This window comes from Amblyomma maculatum, chromosome 1 (assembly GCF_055883805.1).
Source record: "Amblyomma maculatum isolate TAMU_Amacu chromosome 1, ASM5588380v1, whole genome shotgun sequence".
Taxonomy (NCBI): Eukaryota; Metazoa; Arthropoda; class Arachnida; order Ixodida; family Ixodidae; genus Amblyomma; species Amblyomma maculatum.
Window position 1 is genome coordinate 301798208 of NC_139344.1, and position 22187 is coordinate 301820394.

Here is a 22187-nt window from a genome sequence, read left to right on the forward strand (position 1 = left end):
CAGCATGCCCACACTGCGCCAAGCGACGCTGCCTTCGAAATCAGTTCGCGCGTGCGAATATTCTGAAGCGTAAGCTTCGCTTCTGCGTAGAAATAGTTTAGTTTATGCCTGGAGAGTATTTCAGCACGTTATCAGCCGATTACTGCTGGAATTACCTGGCGAAGAGCGCTGCATTGGCTTCCTTATCCATGGCCTCAACAGCGCACGGCTACGGTGCGTAGGCGACTGCAGTGAGTGATTAAGTTAAATTAGAACGAGAAAGCGCAATGTACAAGAAAGACTAATAGTCAACATTGCTCAACTCCCGGGCCTATTCCTAGCACATGCAAGGGGGACGACGATGTGAATGACTAGAAGTGTGTTTTCAAATGCCGACTCTTTTGACTGCGCACCTTTCTAGCTGCTTCAAGCACTATCACTTAAGGAACGATATTATCGGCAATTATATATAGTGAACTAGAAATAACATTTCTAGCTCACTTTACCGCCAACTTAAGTAATAGAATTTTATTTTTAATAAGAACTCAATCTTTTAGTAATTAACATGTTCGCATATATTGCGCTGCCAACTTGTTTTCGCCTGCTCGATAAAAAAGACGTTTGACGTCTGTCTCATCTTATACATAGCCAAGGTCATTCACAGGTTAATATATACATGAAGGCCGGTGAGAATGCTCCCATTTTTTCCCCTTTGCTTTCTAGGAAAGACGCATGAGTGCAGATGCAAGTCAATGTTCTCCACGATCGCATGCAGCGAAATTTGCGCGATCTGCTGATGTTTTGAAATATACGTAAAATTTTTTTATTCGAATGCGCGTCATCTATTATGCTTATTTTACACCCCTCATAGCCGATTCCACATTGGGACGCAAAACTCCATGTACCATATATACTTAAATATCCTGCTCGACCAGAGCTAGCTAGGTTGTACATGGATATCGTACGTTCGTCAGGATCTTAATGACCTTCAAAAATAAAATTTAAGACTGTGAGAAATAACGCTGCTGGACTGCTCGGATCATAACGATGTTACTATATAACCGGTGATGAAGAGCCACTGGAAACTCGCGAAAGTACAAATAAAGAAAAGCTACTTTACAATTAAGTCCGCGGGCCTGTTATATCGGCAATATCGCGCTGGAGTGACCGTTCAAGGTTATTGCAGTTACCATCGCCGCAGCTTCTGTGTCTTTTTCTGTGTGAATATGCACGGGCAATACTGCAGCTGAATGGAAATAGTGCAGCTTTCCTGCGGGATCCTACGCACATGGAATATCGCGTTTAAACTTCTTAATTATCACTTGATAGTATACCAAACGGGCACGAGCTGCAGGCGTTTATTGTTATTTCGCTCTTCGTCGTGCCGCCGAAAAGTAATCATGACAATTAAGGGTTGCAAACGAACCCATCTAGTTGTGGTGCAGAAGTGCAACGCATGTTAGCCGCGAAGGTAATCCGTCACCGAAGTCTACTTGTCGCGCTCAACGCCGCTGATCTTCGCTCTCATCTTTATCCGACGCAAGAAACATGTTAAAACAAGTGCCATTTTGTTTTTGTGCCTTGTGGCGCAATAAACCGCACCACAGCCTGCAGAAAAATCGGGAATTATGCCCGAAAACGCAGCAAGCGCCGCGCATTCAATGCAGACTGTTCGGGCTTTTGCCTACACAACGAAAGTCACTGCTGCCGCCAGCGCCGCCGCATCTCCACTGACGTCACGAGCTGACGCTTGTAGTGCTTGTAGCTTACATGATGCGATGTATGCTGGGTAATCCGCCAAGATGTTGTCGCTGGCAGCAGACTACGCAACACGTCACTCACACTAGCCTCGTTTGCATGGTCGCGTAGTGCGCGCAGACGATGCTGGCGCAATCAGACAGGCCGACTGCGGGTTCTTTACAATTCCAAAAGTACGTATGCACGAGTGCGGGAAGGCAAAGAATCCCTCTAGCGTTGCCGACGCGAATGTCTCGCACGGGCCAACACACGGAGATCGACGCCAATCCGGGAAAGTATCAAACTACTCGCCAGAACTAGAAGTCATGAATGTCGACGGGCGGCCACAGGTTGTTGTTGTTGTTGTTGTTGTTGTTGTTGTTGTTGTTGTTGTTGTTGTTGTTGTTGTTGTTGTTGTTGTTGTTGTTGTTGTTGTTGTTGTTGTTGTTGTTGTGGCTGTAGGAAGAAGGAAAAGAAAATCCACGGGCCTGCTACTGGTTCTGTAGCTGAGCCACCTCTGCTGCCTCGTGCGGACAGAAGAGAAAATGGAGACGAAAGAAAAAGAAGACGCGTAGTACAGCCAGTCGTCTGCGCCTAGCGTGAACAGGTCCGCGCCACACTGCTTTGCCTTTCTTCATAGCGCGCCCGATTTTTCGGGCACAGCATCGACACGTACGTTCCTCACTGATATCTTGCAAGATCTTGCACGCACGTAAGGACAGCGCACGAAAAGCCGCTTGTTTGCTCAGTGGACCCTAGAAAATGGCACTCGCTCCATTCAGCCTGGCTGCGCTTCCCGCCGTCTGCTGCCAGCGACAACATCATGGCGGATTACCCAGCATGCATCGCTTCATGCAAGCTCCCTATCCTGATATTAACATTTGTGGCAGATATTCACCGGATATTCAAAGTTGTTTGGCTAAGATTTTTTTTTTTTTGCGAACTGGTGTTACGAACGTTTAGAGGGGAAAGTTTTCAAGTTGACGGCATGTGACTAGCATTTGGTGTCATCATTTCTACAATTAGTCGTTTAGCTTCGCGGTCTCTTATTCTCTCGCGCTTGCCAGCTAACTGCATAGGTCTGGAGACTATCGCCTAATATATCGCGCTCGTGTACTTTCCAATCCAGTATAAACGAGAAGAATAGCTCCCATTTTTATTAAATTGACTAAAATCCAACCCACATATAGCACTAGCCGAGTATACATTATTTGAGAATAATTGAAATATACCGTTAAGAGCAGTGCGGGCTGCTCGGCAATGTGCATACATTTCTCCATCCTTTTGAACATTTTGCACGATCCAAGACGTGTTGATTTCGACGCTGTATGCTTCCAGCCATTTTTTGACGGCTGCCTCGTTTGCCAGGTTCGTGCGATACACTGATTCGTACCCTTTTCACGCGAGCTCATCTTTTAGGACTCGAGTGGCTCTGGGAGCTCGTCCATCATCTCCAGTTAACCGCAATTGACACAAAAATTCGCCAAGCACAAAATCACCCTGGTAATCTAGTGAATCAGCGCAACGGCACAAGGCCAGAGGAAGAAAGGGACAAACACAGCGCTGACGGCAATGTGCGCTGTGTTTGTCCCTTTCTTCCTCTGGCCTTGTGCCGTTGCGCTGCTTTACTAGATATGTCAGACCAACTCGCCCACCAGTTCTTATTGTACACCCTGGTAAGCGCAGCACGCAACGGATGAGCCAAGTGCACGCGCGCACAATGCAGAAGCACCGGACGAACCAAGGTATATGTACTGGACGAACTACCGCGGAACTATGCGGATGGGGAGAAGTGCAAACTTCGGGGTGTAGCAGAGCCGAGCGATGATTCCAGAACATACCAGAACAAGAACAGCCGCGCAAGTAGATTAGTATTCTAGTTTAATATACGCGCAAGTGACCACTGGAGCGAAATTTACGTGATACGTGACCGGTAGCCGACTGACGTTTACAGAACACACCAAAGCAAGAAGCCCGCGAAATGGTCACTGGACCGAAATTAACCTGACTGTGTGACCAAACTTTTTTAGCCGACGGCAATTTGCTTCAATTTTACGTGAACTTCAGCGGATAGCCGTGCGGAAATACGAGCGCTACGCAAAAACGACACCGCAACACGAGTTCCTTTCACAAACACCAGCGGGAAAACAAGTAAATACGAGCCCTGCTCGAAACGAGACTGAAACCACGATGAGTCTCATCACAAGGCGCTAGGGAGAAACAGCGCGGAAGTGACGTCGTGTCACGTGATTGCATGTCAGAGCGTCGTCTGCTCGAGTGCTCCTACGGGATATGGTTTGTTAATACGCCGCCCGGCCGTGCAGCTGAGACGCGGCGGATCTACTGTGCGTGGGACGCCTTTGCCGTTCGTTCTTTCGATTCGTGGCAATCGATGACCACTAATGAATTGCTAGGTTGCAGTCCCTGGATTGCTGCTGTTGCACACATTTTCACTAGCCTGATAAAATATTTTTCACGTCACCGAATAAGCTTTACGAAGCGAAGCGACGCTATGTTTGGATCGCTGCCGTCCAAAGAGCAGCGAGCTGCCAATCATGCCCGGGTTTGCCGCGTCTAGATTTTCCGCGAGGCATTTTTCCCGAAAGAGGATGCACTACCTTCACCTGCATTAGCATCCTTCCTCAACCCGCAAAAAAAAATTAAGAGAAATTGTGCAACTCATAGGCATCAGCGCTATTTGCATGGAGCCGATTGGCATGTCCGATGAATGGAATGCACGTCTACTGGGACCGCTGTGCACGCCCAGTAGGCCGCGCTCGTGGATGCACTTATTGTTCATTGCATAATTTTTATTTAAGCTGTCCTGTGGTCTATATTTCCCTCTCTCGATAGCTTGCATAAGCACCAGTACAATGCAGAGAGTAATCAATGGGAATGGGGAGTTTTAATTGCGCATTTACTGTCTTGCGCTCAGTTTCGCGAATTTGGCTTGGCAACTTTTTTTTGCTTGCTTTCATTATTTTTTCTTCCCTCTCAGCTCGTTCCTTTTTTTTTTTCTTCCATGCTTACGCCGCTACTTTCCTTCTCCTCTTTGGCGGTTTCCTTTGTCCGTCCCCCCGCCTGACGCTTTCTTTTCCCCTCGCCATCCTTCGCTCCCCCTCCCCCGCCCCATACTAAAGTAAGCACTTTCAACTGTAAACTTTTCTCATTGCCCGTGCCCTGTCAATTTTCTTAGCCCACATATAGTTTTCCGCTGTGCGCCTCTAGCTAGCTTTATTTCCTTGGGATCCTGACATATGCTAGCGGCTGTCCATGTGTCATTGTCAGACCACATGCATGAGGAGCTCGCGGCGCATTTCTTTTTTTTTTTAGCTTGCGACACCGGCACGCCGCATAGTTCGCCACGACTTCTTCACCACAGAGGAAAGTCGTGTGAGCAACTATACGCTTTATTCCCTTAGTTGTGTTAATGACATTTCGATGTCTACTCAGCTGTTGAACCTCAATGATGAGCTGTTTCTCATGCCATACTGCTCAATCGAGACCATAGTAAAAACATACAAATAAACGCCATTTTTTTACTTATTCGTGGACGCTCTGAATAGATCTTGCATTCATTACCACTCCATCCTGCTGCAAACAAGTGGTCGAGCGGCTGGCTGCCACCCCTCCCCTGTAAAAACTTAATTTTTTGCCAGAGGACTTGAAAGTATTAGAAGCAATAAGGATCGTTAAAAAAAAACTAAAAAAAAACAGCATTCAAGTCGGGATTTGAGACAGGACGTTCTTTCAACGAAAGAGAAAATTAAGCATACTACAATTCTGACACGTGACAGAGAGGAAGACATGCATGTGCATTAGAAACTGTAGATCGCTTATTGTGCCGTGCTGTAAGGGAGTTTCCATTCTCATAGCTGTGTTGCTGTATCAGCGACCGCATGCCATCTGTCATCCTTTCCTTTATCGTCGAGAAAAGTGGTAACCGCCTCACCAGAAAACAGTTAGGGCTCTTCAAAAGCCGTTTGCCGAATATACCGTATTTACTCGCATATAACCCGCACCAAAAATTGAAAAAATGTGTTTAAAAAGTGGGGGTGCGGGTAATACGCGAATATTCCGGAGAAGGGGGGTTCGGCGGGTCTGCTTTACGGCAACGCGCGACCTGCCGTGCAGAGTCCGCATCCTCATCGACATCAACTGCAGTGCATATTAATATTGCACCATCCTTTTGAAGGCCAGTATGGACTGGAAGAAGACCACGTGGAAGCGGAGACATCGTTTTGCGGTGCAGAACACTTTGCGCAAGGGGCGCAAAATCTGTTAGTGTGCTGACTGGCGGCAACACCAAGCTGCGCTGCACAGTGATGTTGTGTGCTTTGGCCGACGGCACCAAACTGCGCCCGTATGCAATATTCAAGCGCAAGACTCTACCGAGTACACCACTTCCCCCAGGAATTGTTGTGCGAGTGGAAGATAACTCGTGGATGAACCTCGTCATTGACTGGATTCAAGCAATCTGGGAAAAAAGGCACGCCGTTCGATGCTGGATTCCTTCCGAGGCCACTGAAGCCTCGCTGACAACGACCTTGTCGTAATACGACTTCCATGCTCCAATCACTCGACGTGTGCATCACGTGAAGCGGCTATATGCCCAGTGGATGGCCGACACCCTTACGCCGACGGGACGCGTGCGAAGGCCAGATATTGCCAGTGGATCTTTGATGCATGGGGGATGATCCCGGCCGACATGGTACGCAAGAGTTTCAAGAAGTGTGCCATAAGCAACAGCCTAGATGGTTCCGAAGATGATTACGTCTTTAAGAGCGGCGATGAAGCCTCGGACGGTAGCAGTGAGAGCGGCGACGATTGACAATTGAACGACAGCACTGACAACGTTGCGGCAGTCGTTTTCAAATATATTTGTTTTGAAAACTGAAATAGTGACTGTTTGCTCAGTTGTAACTTCCTAGTCCTCATTTTTTCAGGTAAGTGTGCGGGTTATACGAAAGGTTTTTTTTTTTATTTCATGAGGTTCAAAGTTAGGGGTGCGGGTTATATGCAGGGGCGGGTTATAAGCGAGTAAATACGGTAAGTGCCTGTGGCTTTTCAGGCCCCGGTAATCGCGTTCTCGAGTTTTCAGGCTTGTCGCTTCTTTTTTTTTTAGGTTTTTTTCTCTTCGACTCCAGCTTCATTATCCGAGGTTCAAAGGGTTCAAATTAACCGGGCCCTCCGTTTTCAGGGGCCCCCCAAGAGCTAGAAAAAAATGGCGAATTTAGAGGTTTGTTTCAAAAACAGCCTAATCATCTTGTCTCCAATTTCCCACGATTGAAAATAGAGCTAATCTAGTGCAATGCCTAATGCTTTAAAAGATCTTCATCGCATCGTTCGCTTAATCCCAAAGACAGCTTCGTATTTCGCCAGTGAAAGTACAAAACTTTGTACTGGCTGAATAGATGGGAAAAAAATTGAATGATTTTAGCTGGTTTCAGCTGGTCCTAGTTGGTACTGAACTGGCATTAACTGGTTCCAGTTGCCTACCAGAGGAAATTCAGTGAGTCTCAGTCGGTGGTCAAGTGAAATCAGCAAGTACTAGCTGGCTTTCAGTTGGGAGTCAGCTGGTACCAACTGGTCAACTAACTTAATTCTCCCTGTTATTACTGCTATTTAGGTCAGTTGTGTGTTTTATTAATCTGAGCGTATGCAGTGAAAGCTGTGACAAAAGCCACAGATTATTAGTTGAGAGCATGACTGCTCATAGCTGACACCCGTCTCAGTAATTAGTCGCTGCTGTGATTGGAGACGAAGGGTCATGCGGGTCACCGTTGGAAATCTCATCAAGAAACTCTCCCAGAAAAAAGCTCGAAACCGCGTTTAGAAACGTGAATACCCTTATTCCCTTGCTTAAAAATGGAATTAAAAACACAAACACGTTATAAGAATGCACGTATCATATAAAACTTGTATTCCTGAGAAATATTTAAACTTTGGATTCTTCCCTGTGTAAGCATGTTCTATTTCAGCAAAAAAGAAATGAGAGGATGCTTGCGCAATAGCACCGCTTAAGTGCTCATCCTATTTCAAGTGCATCTGTATGGGTAGCCATTAATGCTGTCCCACCTTAAGATTAAGTGTACATCGTATTTTCAGTGCCCACTCTACTTTTTCCGGCCGCCATCTACGGCATGTGGCGGCGTCTCGATGGAACGAACTGCCTACACTATCTCGTAAAAGGCAAACTTATTTTTAATGGCAGGAAAGGTGTATGATATATGCAAATGAGCTTCATTGTTTTAAAAGTGAAAAGTTTGTGCAAAATGTTTAAACGTAGGAAATCTGCATAAATGTAAATATATATTACTAATTTTGAATAAGCCAAGAAAATAACCACTCTAGAAATATATTTTTCCCGAATGCGCGTTCTGATTCTTTAGGGAGGATGTTGTGCTTCCTGTCGTTTCCTAGAATACCTCAGTCTAGATGCCAGTCCGTCCGTGTGATCTGAGGGAAAGTATATGCTCAAGTAGGGTTCATAAACAGTCTGCAGATTCTTCGAATATTACGTGTATTATCTGCAAAAAATTCTAAGATGCATCAGGACTCGGGAGGTGGGAGGAGGAGGGGTGGTTACAGGGGCCCTATTAGGTTGTTTTGAACCGGGCCCTCAGCACTGTTAAGCCGGCCCTGGCTTCATTCAATCCTATTCTTCTCCCATACTCGTTCCACCCTTCTCGACCGCTCGATTCTCCGATTCTCCGCAGCTTTTTTTTTTTTTTTTTTCTCACCCACCCCTGCTTGGGGCGTTCGAGCAGGCTTTTGTGAAGCTGTACCACACTCTGGAGGAGAGGCGTTCGCCACAAATGTTTTCTGTATTTTCTACATTTTTTACGTATGTTTTACGCCCCCCACCCTCCCACCGCCTTCGTTTTTTGCTCGGCCTTTTTCAACTGCGCGCGCTTCTCCTGTCATCTTCCGTTTCTCATATTTCCAGCCTAGAAATAAACGCCCAGAGGGCGGCCAAGGCTAGTCCCTGTCAGTCTTGTAACTCTAGCATTGTGTTTCGCTACGTCGCTTGCTGCGCAGGCCGCCTTTTTCAAGCGCGCGCCCTGCCCAGGCGGCCACTACGAAAATGTTCTGGCGCTCACTCGTGGCTGTACTAGTGGCGCTGCCTGGTTGGATGGATGAATCGACTATATGAGCCTCCCCTTTGAAACGGGGTGGTAGCAGTTGCTATCATGCTCCTTTTTCTCCCTATATCTTATTGTTTTAGATTGGTGAACTATACCATCATTCTATACCAGTGCTCGTGTGTCCTTGTCTTCTTTTTTTTTTTTTTTTTTTGTCCTCGTCCCTCTCTGCGCTGTATTTTTCGATCACCATCATTCTATTTATTGAATTTTTGTTTCTACATGACTAACATTATGCCACTTTTCTGCTTTTAAGCCACCAATCTTCCAGTCGTTTTTTGCTAGCTTCCACCGCCGGTTTATTCACCCGGCCACTGGTATCTCCATTGAGGAAGGAATTCCTCCGTGGGTATCTCTAAACCCCAGAGCTTCAGGAAGTGTAACTGCGTCTGCGTCGACTTCCGGATGGATCTGCCTTTTCCACTTTCGGTATAATTCCACACTGTTTCTTTTCCATAGATTTATCCAATTTTTACCTTCTGTGTTTTTCACCTGTTGCTTAACGTTCTTTATTTCTTCGTCCTTGTGGCCAGCATACTTACTGGTTAGTTTTCTAGTTCTTCTCCTCCGTTGTAAGTCAACGCGTTTTAGGTATAGGTATTTCAATACTTCAGCTGCCCATCTGTTACTGTCCAATTCCCTCAGGCGTTCCTCATATAATATTTTACTCTGAGCTTCCCGAACATGGCGCTGTGCGGAGGAACTGCGACGCGGTTGATATGCAGAAAGTGAAAACTCTAGTCGCCTCTTGTATTTCCGTGTTAAACGAAAACACGAAGAGGAGGTGCTAGAATTAGCAATAGAAGCCCAGTCTAAAATCAACGAAGGCATGGCACTGAGGCTGGTGAGCAATTCGTTTGCCATAGCTGCAATAGTAGCTACCGACCGTGTAGTTCACCGTGAACGGTGGGCATTTCAGCGAAATGAACGCTGGTTCGAAGACACTTTGCCACATCTTGGAGAAAACCACTTTAAGCAAGCGTTTCGTGCGTCGCCAACAACATTCCGATATATTGTGGAGTCTTGCAAGCTCGTCTTAGAGCGCGAAACCACAAATATGAGGCAGCCCTTGTCTGTCGAGAAAACGATGGCCGTTGGGCTATATCGGCTTTGTTCAAGCTCCGAAGACCGTACGATTGCCCATCTCTTCGGAATTGGCCGCTCAACTGTGAACGTCGTGTTCCGAGAGGTGTGCAGCGCCATCATTAATCTAGGCAAAGTGGCTCCATATGGTCCGGCGCCACGAATTGAAGGAACATGTCAAGGAATTCTTCTCCTTCACTGGCTTTCCACAGGGAATCGGCGCTCTCGACGGTTGCCATTTCCCGATATCCCCGCCCAAATACAACGCCATTGATTACCATAACTACAAAGGGTGGTAGGTACCTTGCAGACTTCTTATGTGGCCGCGAAATTTTAGTGAATTGACATTTTATTCTCGTTGTATCATGATATATAATTCATAGCTAGTCGTTACTGAACATAGCTTTACAAATAGTAGCTGTCAAATGCAGACGTTTCTGCAAAAAATGCGTTTGTTTTTTTTTTTGCTCTGCGGGAACTGTAATATGGTGTATTTTCTGCGACTTCCTATGCTAGAATTTCATAATTACAGTTGTCCACTGTCTGTGTACTGTCACTATAAGTACGCATCAGCCTCAAAAAGTTGAGATAATTTGCCGAATTAGCAGTTCCTTCCAAGCAACGTCCTGCTGTACAGTGGTAGTAGGAAGAGACTATTGCCAACACCAGCATGTGCTACTTTTGCCCCCACGGTGCCTTAATCCCCCCTCCCTCTTTTTTTTTGTCCCCAGCAACGTAGAAATATTGTGATTTGCGATGGAGAGGTCAAGGCTAAAGATGTTGCAGCAGCGTGCCAGTCTGTGCACATAGCCTACATGCAGTGGAGTGCAGGATCCTGTGCCCATAGCATTCCCCTTAAGAAAAAACATAAGCATGCATGCATAAGACCACAGCTTACATGCTGTGTGGCCTGCACCTGTTGCCTAACTAAACAGCTATTTGAGAAGGACGTTTTTTCAGCATGGCTGTTTTTGGCAGTTGGGCACATCACAAATAGGACTATCCGCTGTTACATATGAGCGAAAAATCAATTGTTTCTATCGTTTCTTCTGTGCAGGTACAGTATAATACTGCTGGCCTTGGTAGACCACCACTACCGTTTCCGGTACATGAATATTGGAGCCCCCGGCCGATGCCACGATGCCAACGTGTATGGACGCTCCAAGCTGTGTACACTTATGGATGATGGACACTTTGAATCGCCTGTGGCCACAATCGAAGGTGTTGCTGTGACACCGGTTATATTCTGCGATCAGGCTTTCCCCTTGACTTCAACTTTTCTGAAATTTCCGAGTACATCATCACCTGGCACCTGCGAAGCCGCCTACAACTACAACCTCTCTAGAACAAGACGCATAGTGGAGAATGCGTTTGGAAGACTTAAAGATCGCTTTCGTTTTGTGATGAAGCGGATGGAATGCAAGGTGTCCAATGAGAAGCAAGCCATCAGGGCCGCGTGTGTTCTTCACAACATATGTGAAGCATTCAGAGACACTGTGGATTCGCAGTGGGAGAAAGACGTGCCTGCCTTTGATGCACTCTTCCAACAGCCATCGCACACCACCACTCAGTCACGTGGGAATGGACATTATGTCCGAGCTGCTCTTGCTCAGTACTTCTGGAGGTGTGCTCAGCAGGCTACATGACCAGTAGCATTGCACAACAGAACCAGAAGTGTTGTAGCCGTCACAATTATTTCCCCTCGTTTTATTGCTGCATTTTGTGTAAAAGTGTTTGCCTTTTAATGTAAACTGCTTTGATATTTTCACTACTCCAGAATGATATATTTGCATCCAATTTTTATTCTAGTAACCACTTTGAAATGAAATATTTGATATTTGCACACACTTAGAATTTTCAGCTCTTTGAATAAATTAGAAAAATGGTAGGCTCTCATATTGCGCAGCTGGCAGAGGAGAGGCAGTGATTCCTTCACGAGTCAGTTCGAAGCTACACTGCCTTCTGTAAGGAAATTAGCTTTGTCAGAAAGGGCAATATGTTTGTATTCTGATGTTTTCAGTTTAACTGAATGATTATTTCGCATTGAATAATCTTTTATGCTGTCCATTATTATTGGCCACTGTTTTCCTGCCCCTTCAGTGGTCAAGGAATACAATGAGAAGTCTGGAAACTTGAAAAGTAGCTTGAAAGGCACCCCGGTGGTGAATTCAAGAGTAATCATGCTGCTTGACAGACAAGGCAGAAGTGGTTTTGTATGCAAGGAGTATTTATTTTTTGAATACTTCCCTAAAGCATGAAAGAAATTGTTCTTCACGCTGCGCACCTTGCTCTTGCAGGTGAATTTGTTTGTCTTGGAATTCCTGCGTCTTCTTCATTCCTGTCTTAGTAATAGGCGCAGTTACCGCTGCTCCTGAATGAGTTGTGCTAGCGCGTTTGCTTGCGACGGTCGTTTTGCCCTCTTTTCTCGCGGCTCCGTTGAGGTCAGGTGTTGATTCCGCTGGCTCAACTGCTGTGGCAGACTGTTCAAATGTTTCACACGCATCGTTCCCTACACTGCGTCCTCATACAGGCTGGCGGGTGCCGCATCATCTTCTTGGGTGCTGTACCCATTGTCCATTTGGTGGATGAGCTAGAAAGCAATGAGATACTAATAATATCATCTGAAGTATTTTGAAGCAGTGCAAGCAAGTAATATGAATCTACAGAATGGCAACATGTAGTATTACATAGCACTAGGAAATTGTGCTGACATGCACCTGCAACCTATTCATCACTGCTCAGTGCAAGTATGACAAAGGTTTTCTTGTAAGTAAATTTTGTACTACCTTACATAATGCCACTGTTAACAAATATAACTGTACACGACAGGCAGATATGTGAACAAGGGAACTGTAGCATTCCCAAAATGTCATTTATTTTTTACTACCAGTGAACAGCTGCAGCAAAATGCATCCAAGATGTGCACGTCCGTCTTGCCTCCTCCACAGTGTAGCACTGGCTTTTTTCCATCTCTCTCTGGTTATTCATCGGCAATTTATTGAGAAATTTGTGTATATCCCAGTAGTAGGGCCAAGTTATCCGTCCTTGCCCTATCCCTTTTTTTTTGTTGTTGTTGTTGATGTCTCTGCAACAATAAAAAAACATTAGCGCTTTGCTAATACATTTTCAGTACGTATACAACTCTCTGCAATGTCCTTTGGCCCCGAAACAATAAATAATGTATCTCAAGTATGCACTGTGTTGGCTGCACGATATAGTGCGCAACACGCAGCTGATAAAGACGACTGAAGGTGAAAAACTGATTAAAATTTAGTGCAGTGCTTCTCAATCGGCCTGCACCGCTGAATGCGTCGTACAATATACGACAAGCTATATCTCATAATGGATCGGAAGCTTCGACCGCAAGATGACGGCTTTCCGACATCGGCAGCTACGTGAAAACTTGTCAGCTGCCCCATTGATCCAGGATCGCACAAGGAATTTCATAATCCTCTAGTGAAAATTACTAAATTACCGTACTTTATACCGTGGGGACTGCGTTTTCAAGCGAACTGTGCTGTGCGAAGTCGGGGCACATTAAAGCGCAAGTGATATAACAATCAGAACTGATGATATAATAATCAGATATAATAGTCAGAACTGGGCATGGTCTTACTGATTGGTTTCCGATCGAGAAAGGAGTGAGGCAAGGCTGCATACTGTCGCCCTGCCTATTTAACCTATATGCAGAGTGCATCATGAGGAAGGCCGGTCTGGACGAGTCTTCAGCTGGAGTGAAGATTGCTGGAAAACGTATCAACAACCTTAGATATGCGGATGATATCACTTTAATGGCAGAAAGTGAAGTGGAACTCAAGAGTCTTCTGATGCGCGTACAAGAAGAGAGTGAGAAGTTTGGGCTTAAACTGAACATTAAAAAGACAAAGATCATGGCGTCTTGCCCTATCAAGTCCTGGAGCATCAATGGACAAGAAGTGGAAGCTGTGACAGATTTTCTGTTCTTGGGCTCCAAGATTACCTCGGAAGGAGAATGCAGCCATGAAATTAGGAGACGCCTGCTTCTGGGAAAGAGAGCAATGGTTAGCCTTGACCGCCTAGTAAAGAGCAGAGACATTAGTCTGCCAACCAAGATCCGTATAACTCGCGCTATGGTCTTTCCAGTTGTGATGTATGGATGCGAGAGTTGGACAGTGAAAAAGGCTGCCCGCCGAAAAATTGACGCGTTTGAATTGTGGTGCTGGCGAAGACTCTTGAGAGTTCCTTGGACTGCCAGAAGATCAAATCAGTCGATATTGTCGACCATAAACCCTGACTGCTCATTGGAGGGTCAAATTCTAAAGTTAAAGCTCAGCTACTTTGGTCATCTGATGAGAAGAGAGGAGTCGCTGGAGAAAGATTTGATGTTGGGAAAGGTTGAGGGTCGCCGGAGAAGGGGTAGGCAGCGAACGCGATGGTTAGATGGCATCCTCGAGGCACTGCAGATAAAGTTATGTGATGTTAGGAAGATAGTGAGAGACCGGAAAGCGTGGCGTGACATGGTCCATAGGGTCACGAAGAGTCGGACACGACTGAACGACTGAACTGATATAATAATCATCGAAGGTTTTCCACAACGGCGTCCTTCGGTGCCTGCGTGAAGCGTCTCGACGTTAAACCGCACGTACTATATCATTAGACGCAAGTCATATCTGATAAGCTACCCGCGGCAATGTTTACAAAACAATGACACGTGCACGCGATACAGCTGTTTTCTCTTTGCACGAAGTCATGCTTCAATATTTAACAAAATACGCTTACCTGTACTTGTTTGCCAGGTTCTCAATTTTTGTCTTCGTTTCTCGCAAAGATTTGTTGATGCCACCCTCGCGCAGCTTTTCAACTATTAACTGGTATACCTTGGAGTTGCGCTTCGCTCTCCTCAAGTCATGAAGATGATCTTCCCGTAATTTGATGAGAGTAAATGTTTCCTCGGTGCTCCAATGTGCTCTTTCTTTCGATTCTGCAGCCGCTGTAGCCGTAGCCATCGCACAACACAGTTGACACGGGTAAACCACAAACCACACACCCCACCACCACTACCCCTGCCGCTTGAAATAATGGCCGCGGCAGGCTAGTCCGGGCACTACTGATATCGAGAGTAATGGCGCATGAGACAAGACCGCGGCGCAGATTTCTCAGCACAAATAACTATTCTTTTTATGGCGCTTAAAAAAAAAGTCTTAGCTTCGCTAGTACGCATATTATTTTTTCACTTTGCTTGCTCTCGTCACTCACCTGGGGTAAACAGTATACATTCGGTTCGAGATCGAATGCGAATGAGTTCCCCAAACTCATTCGATGAAAGATGTCATTCGAACCTAATTCGAACATTAAATTTTCTCGTGTAGCAGGTGAATAATGACATTAGATGCTAATGTCATTCGAATCGAATGACATTAAATTTGCTCGTGTGACAGAGGTACAAGGCTGTGTGCCGATCGCGAAGCGAAGTGGGGACGAAGGGGTATGCCGGGCTGCCGTCAGAAGCGAAGGTGCTCTACGCGCTTCGATCGCTACTTTACGATCGGGAGCTCTCGGTCAACAGCAGTGCGACCATTTGAATCCGGCAGTCGTAGAGACAAATAGCGTACGTAAGTGTGCGGGCTGGGTTTTTGCCCCCCTTCTACATGAGCGGAAGGGGTGCGGACGGTGGTTGACTGGATCGAGTGCGGTCGGATTCCATGTGTCATCGGCTGCGTCCGATATTGACAGCTATTCACGGAAAGTTCGCGCATACTCACGACGCTTGAGCGGCCGATAAGGCTACGGACGCTGCTCCGCTACATCGGCAGGCGCGGTGCCGGTATCAAGCAGCTCGTTCATACTCGCAACGGCGGCAGCAACTCCTCCGTCATAGAGCTAGCGGGATTCGGACTGCATACTACGGGCGTTGTAGACCTCGTTCTTAGGATATTTGTCATTCTGTGCGAAAGACAGAACTTACAAAAACTTCACAGCGAGCGAGGAAGCAGATGACACCGCCGCGCGCGCGACATTATCTAGCGGCGAAAAAGGTACTCATGAGCCAAGAAAACTGCTTGGCAGTTGTTAACAGGAAGTTTTTAAGAATATTTCAGTCAATTATTCACTAGTTTGCATTACTATGTAATTATTAGATTTCTTTTTTGCTTAACACCACTTTGGTACAAGTATTAGGCACCAGAAAAAGCCACATGCTCGTGGTGGACACGCCTACAATCTGGCGACATCGCTGATTGGACGCTGTCATTCCCATCCTCGCCGTGAGGTGGCGCTCGCTGTGTAGTTTTTTTTTTTTTGTTTGTTTGGTTGACAGTTGACAGCCGTGTGGTGCGGACGCGTGTTCCATCGCTCCTCCTATTGCACGTGGCTACCGGAAACGGACGGACTGGCGACAGCGGGAGCTTCCGAAGCGTCAAATAGATGAGTTCTTTCTTTTATTAACTTTATTTCGTTTTCAGCTAGTTAGGTTAGGTGCAGCCTAAAGAATAGATTTTAGCTCTTGGTCCTAGCGGCCTGGTTTTTCGTGCCGGCAGCTAGGTTTTCTTGGCGTTCATTATTAGCTATCTTGTTTAGATAAATATTTTTTTTCTAGGCTATTGGCATTCGCAGAATTGGTTTTTAACGCTTGTTTGCTAGTCGTTTCTTGCGTCTTCTTTTGGCAATTTGTATATTCTGAGAATTCGTAATAGATATAGTTCAGTCGATGAGCGCTTAAGATGTGCAATCAAAAGAAGGTAAAGTGTACTCAGTGTGAGGCGCAGGTTAATCTCAAGGAAACGCGTTTTGACTCTGTAGGTGAAGCGGAAGGCAGCGACTTTTTGTGTCGGTGTTGCGTACTGAGTGCGCGTCTAGATAGATTTGATCAAGAAAGGGGCAGTTTAGTGTCTCGTGTGGATGATTTAGAAAATTAAGTACGTTTGTTAAGAGCGGAAAATCAGAAACTGCTTGGACAGCTTACTGAAATTGAAAAAAAAAAGGCCCGACTTTATTCTTGGAACCAACGAGGACGAACATTCCAGTGAGGGCCACGTGGCTGGGGCCAACACTGGCATGGAAGGCATAAGCAAAGTAGGTCAGGCAGATCCGAACCGTCATAGCTATTTAGAAGCAGCAAAGAAGCCGGAAAAAAAGGAAGAAGTAAGGACGAATGAAAATCCCAGAGATAAGGACACAGATAACCGAAAGCAGGAGCCAACAGTTCGGAGAGGGAGAGAGAAGGCCCAGGTGCTTATTGCCGGAGATTCTAACATGGACAGGTGCAAGCGAGATATCTTGGAACGTATAAGGGGTGATAAGAGAGTGTTGGTTGGAGCCTTCTCAGGGAGAACAATGAGGGCAGTGCTAAAAGAGAGTAAAAATAGGCTGTTGAAGAATTCCGCAGAGCGCAGTATGGTAATAGTAGCCGCGGGGCTAAACGATGTCCTAAATGATGACGCTGCAGGAGTGGTGGAAAGTTTAGCTAAGGGAGTTGACGAGATCAGGGAGATAGCACAGCAGACGCAGATAGTTGTATGCACAGTACCAGAGGTGCTAGGATTGAACGGAAAGATGGAAAAGGGCGTGGTAACAGTTAATCAGGACATAAGAAAGTTAAGCCTGGAGAAGCGTTTCGAAGTGGTTGAGGTAAACAGGGAGGTACATAAAGCAGGTTTTGGTAGGGCTTTTCAGCGAGATGGCATTCATTTTAACAGAAGGGTGGGAGCAGAGATCGGCTAGCGACTGGCAGGCAGGGCTGTAGCTTTTTTAGGGGGTCCGCGAGGACTCCGTGCACAGAGGTAGTTAGAAGTGAAGCAGAAGAAAGTGTAATAACGGAGGCAGAACCCCCAGAAATGGCAAGGAGGAGGTCGGGAAAGAAAAGTACAAAAAAGAAATTTAACACTAGGATCAGCTACATAAACATGCAAGGAGGTAGAAAAAGAGCGAAATGGCTAGAGATAGAACAGCAGTTGAAGGATGACAAAATAGGTGTGTACGCTCTTTGCGAGACTCATCTCGGGGATCTAGAAGTTCCGCCGTTTATAGAAGGCTACGTCTGGGAAGGGTACAACAGAACGAGAACGGAAAAAAAGGGTGGAGGGGTAGGTATTTTGATACACCAGGGAACAAATTGGCAAAGAATTAAATCATCTTGTAAAGAACATATCTGGGTTTCAGGAACAATTGCCGGCATAAGGACATGGCTAGGGGTAGTTTATTTAGGAACAGGACATCAATGCAGGCAATAGAACAGGGATCTTGTTGAATGTCTCAGTGACGATATAAGCCAGTTTGGAAACGGGGGCAATAATTTTCTACTGGGGAACATGAACGGCCACATCGACGATCTGGATGGATACACGGATTGTAATGGCAAGCTAATGCTAGATTTTTGTGAGCAACACGATCTAGTTAGAGTAAATAGAGAAACAAAATGTGAAGGCCAAATCACGTGGGAATTCCGCAACAGGCAGACGACCATTGACTATTGTCTAATGTCGCAGGAAATTTATAGCAAGGTCACAAAAATGGAAATAGATGAAGAAGGGGAGTATAGTCTGGGAAGTGATCATAAACGTATTAGTCGGCAGATGGGGCCCTTGATGAAAAGAGAAATGGAACTTAGACAAAACGTAAACGCAAAATTAAACGACGATCAAATAGCGCAGATAGCAGCAGACATAGAGGAAGCAATAGAGAAAAGCCCCATGGAAGACTGGGATTATGAACAGGTAGAACTACTCATAAGGAGGAAAATTCAGGAGGTTAAAGTAGCAAACCGCTGGAATGGAAAGAGGAAGCCACGGAGCTGGTGGAATAAGGAAATCAGGGAAGCTATTGAACAACGACGGGCTGCTTCAAGGGTACACCGAATGGCAAAGAAAGCACAGGTATCTCAGGAGGAAATCGACCAAAAATGGGAATCATATCGACAAAAGAAAATTCAAGTGCAGGCCCTCGTCCAAAGTAAAATAAGACAGTCCACTGATCGCTGGATGGCTGATATACACGATGCCTCTAGAGGCGGAGCAAGAAAATTCTGGAACCATATAAGCTGGCTAGGGAAGATGAATCAGAGAAAGCAGGATCGGATTCAAGATAACGAGGGAAATTGTTTAAAGGGAGATAACGCAGTGAACTACATTACATCATTTATAGCCGAGTCATTTAAGAGCGACGATAGGGTAATCTCCGCAAATCAGGAAGCAACACAAGGTAGCAGAATACAAAGCAGCTTAGAACTGACCAATCTAAACTGGAAAAAGGCAGAAAAAATATTCCTAAAAACACATCTACAGGAATAAATGGAATTCCGATCAAGCTGATTATTGAACTCGGTCCAAAAAGTAAGGAAACGTTGTTAAAAGCTCTGGAAACAGTCATAACGAATAAGCAAATTCCGGACAGCTGGCGGCAGAGTAAAATGAATTCGATTTATAAAGGGAGAGGAGACAGGATGCACATAAAATCCTACAGGCCGATTACCATAACATCTCTTATGTACAGGATAGCCATGCAGGAGGTGAAATTAAAGATGCAAGCATGGGTTGAAAGTAACAAGATACTCGGAGAACTTCAGAACGGCTTTAGAAATGCTAGGCGTTTAGATGATAGCCTGTTCGTGCTTACCCAATGCATCGAAATATCTAGAGTGGAAAATAGACCTTTGCATTTGGCCTTCCTGGACATAAACGGGGCGTACGACAACGTAAGCAGGGAACTCCTGAGGAACATATTAAAAGAAGGTATCGGTTATGAGATAATAGAGTTCCTACAGGAAATATACCTGGATAACAAAGTAGAAATTACGTGGGAAGGAATAAGAAGTACGGAGGATGTCAAAGTATGCAAGGATTAAGACAAGGCTGTCCTCTATCACCGGTGCTGTTCATGCTTTATATGATAAACCTGGTGTGAGCCTTCCGTGGATGTTCTTTAATTTGTTAATTCCATGATCTTTCTCTTTCATTTGTACATACCATCATCATCGTCCCGTGGCGCCGGCTCCGGTACGCGCCTGGGTTTTTGCCATCGGATTAAAACGCTAGACAAGGCATCGCTGGCCTTGCCGTCACGACCTTGCCGTCTCAACCTAGCCTTCTTTCACAAGTGGTGGAGGTCAAATTCGATCCCCTTGCTGCCTTGGACCCTGCCTCTCGCTGGAGCTACGTTCCGGTCGCCGTTTGGCAGCTCCTACCATAATCATGTCCACCGAGAGCAATCCCGACCAGGCCGGACCCTCTACCTCGGCTGCACCGGCGCCTCCGACTCTGGCCCCACGTCAACGGGACCCGGCGCTGTTCGCTGGTCGTCGCGACGAAGACGTCGATGACTGGCTCGACACATATGAGCGCTGCAGTGCCTATAACCGATGGGACGAGGCTTTAAAATTCCTCAACGTTTCGTTCTATCTCATTGAGGTCGCCAGAAACTGGTTCATTAATCGCGAACCCCACACTACTAACTGGACCACTTTCAAAGAGCAGTTCCGACAATACTTCGCCGACCCGATAGTTCGGACTGAGATCGCGAGAAACAAGCTCGCTTCCCGCCTTCAAGGTCCTGATGAATCATATGCGTCTTACATACAGGCGGTTCTTGCACTTTTTCGGCGCATTAGTCCCACCATGACAGAACCTGAACGTGTGCACCACGTCTTAAAAGGGATCAATTCTATGGCTTATCATACCTTAGTTGCCCAGAATCCTTCAAGTGTTGATTCAATTATAACGACCTGTCAACGCCTCGACCAGCTGCAGTCCTCTCGATTACAGCCCAGCTTCGCAACTGGTCCGACCTCTGCTGACCTTGATCTGCGGGCAATGATTCGAGCAATCATCCGCGAGGAGCTCCAAGCACTCAATCCTTTTTGTCGACATGGGTGCGATCATTCTTCCGCACCTTCTAATGACGCCGTTCTCCGCACCATGATTAAAGAAGAGTTATCAACTATCAGCCACCCCACGACATCGGAACCTGCTGCAAACCGTCCAGCGCCGACCTACGCGCACGTCGCTGCATCCTCCCCTTCTTTGGTTCCCCCGCCCCGACCGGCACCAACTTACAATCACGTTAATGCAATGGCGATGGCTCAACCTACACCACCCTATTACGCACCTTGGCGTCCCCCCCCCCCCCCCCCCGACCAATCTGCTATTACTGTGGTATTAGAAGACATATATCCCGCTTCTGTCGTCGCCGCCGTCAGAACGAGCGCCGTGGTTACGACACCTTCGAAACTGACATGCCTTCAACCTCATATTATCAACGCCGGTCTATTCCAAGCCCACCTCGACGATCCTCCCCACCTCCAGTATCTTCCTCAGAGCCTCGTGGGAACCATGTACCCCGACGCCGGTCCACATCCCCATACCGCCGCTCAGTTTCCCCTCTCCGCCCAGCAACCATTCTCCCTGTCCGCCATCCGGAAAACTAAGTGTTGCAGTTTCCGGAGGTCAAACTGCACTCTGCGAACTTACTAAAAGTCCTCCTGATCGCCCGTATAATGTGATTGCTGTTATCGCTGAAGGTTTACCGGTCGAAGCTTTGATTGATACAGGGGCTGCAATTTCTGTCATTCACGCTGATTTGTGCTACCGTTTGCGAAAAGTGACAACACCATATGATGGGCCTGAACTCCGTGGAGCCAATGACGTCCCTTTGCGCCCTTCAGCGAAGTGCACCGTAAGAGTTCTTATCGACGGCATCCGCCATCATGTGCAGTTTGCTGTGCTCTCACCTTGTGCGCACCTGATGATTTTTGGGTGGGATTTTTTGTCAACCGCTTCAGCGTTAATTTCTTGTGGTGACCGTGTTATCCATATGACAGACAGCGATTTTTCATCTGACTTTTCTGAGCGACATCATCCCCTCGTTGCCGCAGCTGATACTGTTTTGCCTCCTCAGTGCGAAAAACTGCTTACTGTTGTTTCTGACCACATCACTGACGGGGACGTACTCATAGCACCATCATATAGTCATCTTTCACGCGGCATCGCTTTCCGGTCAAGTCTTGTCCGGTTCCACAACGGCTCAGCGACAGTACTGGCCACTAACACTTCACGTGAATCCCTCGTGCTCCCAAAAGGAACTTCTCTGCATTGCATGGTGGATGTTCAACCTTTTTCCCTGATGGTGCTCACCGCCCCTCCGCCTTAGCAAAGTGTTTCGTCAGACGTCTCTCTTTCTGTTCTCGCAAAGACTATTAATCCTAAACTCACGCCGAACCAACGCCAAGAACTGCTGACATTGCTTCGACACCACCAAGCCATTTTTTGATGCCAC

The 22187-nt window shown here is 46.4% G+C and overlaps 2 pseudogenes; one reads left to right on the forward strand and one right to left on the reverse strand.

The window, feature by feature from the left end:
* Nucleotides 1-9918: 9918 nt before the first annotated feature.
* Nucleotides 9919-12282, forward strand: LOC146206935 (uncharacterized; annotated as a pseudogene).
* Nucleotides 12173-14929, reverse strand: LOC146206936 (uncharacterized; annotated as a pseudogene).
* Nucleotides 14930-22187: the final 7258 nt, after the last annotated feature.